Consider the following 1289-nt stretch of genomic DNA (forward strand, 5'->3'; position numbering starts at 1 on the left):
ATGTCTTGGCTACTTTAATATTATTTTTACGTGTTTTAGCTGGCAACACTCATTCGACCATGAAAGGGAGCCAGTATTTAAACGAGGCTTAATTTTCTAATTTTTAACGATACAATAGCGACGATTATTATTTTAAAAAATTTTTGTTAGGCTTATTATCGATGAAAATTCAACGCGAAGTAGGTTAATAGCGATATACTAATTACATGGGATATAATAATATACTACACTAATAATGGATTTTTTCATACTTTTCGGTTATCCGACTTTTCAATTATCCGACCAACCCAAGTCCCCAACTGGGTCGGATAATCGAGGCTCTACTGTAAAACCAGGTTAAGATGTTTTTTCAGCTATGTTGTTTAAATTCTGCAGTATTGTCATTTTGCCCATAAGCAGTGGCATCAAAACATGCTGCTGGCCCAGGGAAAAAATTTACAAGGGCCTCGGGAAGGATTGAAAAAAGTGAAAGTCTCTACATTCTATCTTTATTGGAACTCTATTTATTGAAACTATTAGTGAGGTTGAGGCCAAAGTTTTAAAGGCGAAAATTTGTATGTCGGACATTCAGCGTCGCTTTCCCGTAAGCCTAGAAGTTTGACAATGGTGTTTGGATAGCCGCACACCAACCGAATGCCGAAAATCTATCGGGCTAGTTTTAAGGCTACTAAATAAATTACGTAACCAATTTTGCTCTAGAGGTAAGCGTTAGGCGCCATCTCTTATTAACATTAATAATTATAAATAAATAAATTAATTTAAATAATTTAGAACCGCTGGGAGAAAATATAGTTAGCTTCGATGGTTATATAGTTAGCTTCTATACGCTGGAAGAGGAGATCGGACTGGAGGTCCGGATAGCGTAACTGGCAACGCATCTGCATGGTAAGCAGGAGTTGTGGGTTCGAGTCCTGCTCCAAGCCAATCTTTCCTGTCAGAATTTTCTAAATTAAATTTAATGTAAAATAGCAGCTTAACAATTCTATACGCTGGAAGAGGAGATCGGACTGGAGGTCCGGATAGCGTAACTGGCAACGCATCTGCATGGTAAGCAGGAGTTGTGGGTTCGAGTCCTGCTCCAGGCCTTTTTTTTTTCTCCCAGCGGTTCTAAATTATTTAAATTAATTAATTTATTTATAATTATTAATATTAATAAGAGATGGCGCCTAACGCTTACCTCTAGTGCCAAATTAATTACGTAATTTATTTAGTAATTAGCCTTAAAACTAGCCCGATGGATTTACGGCATATGTTTGGTGATTAGCTATATTACATCGGGTTTAGCGATG

This window comes from Centruroides sculpturatus, unplaced genomic scaffold, assembly GCF_000671375.1.
Source record: "Centruroides sculpturatus isolate CEXI.00-Female unplaced genomic scaffold, Cexi_2.0 scaffold1779, whole genome shotgun sequence".
NCBI lineage: Eukaryota > Metazoa > Arthropoda > Arachnida > Scorpiones > Buthidae > Centruroides > Centruroides sculpturatus.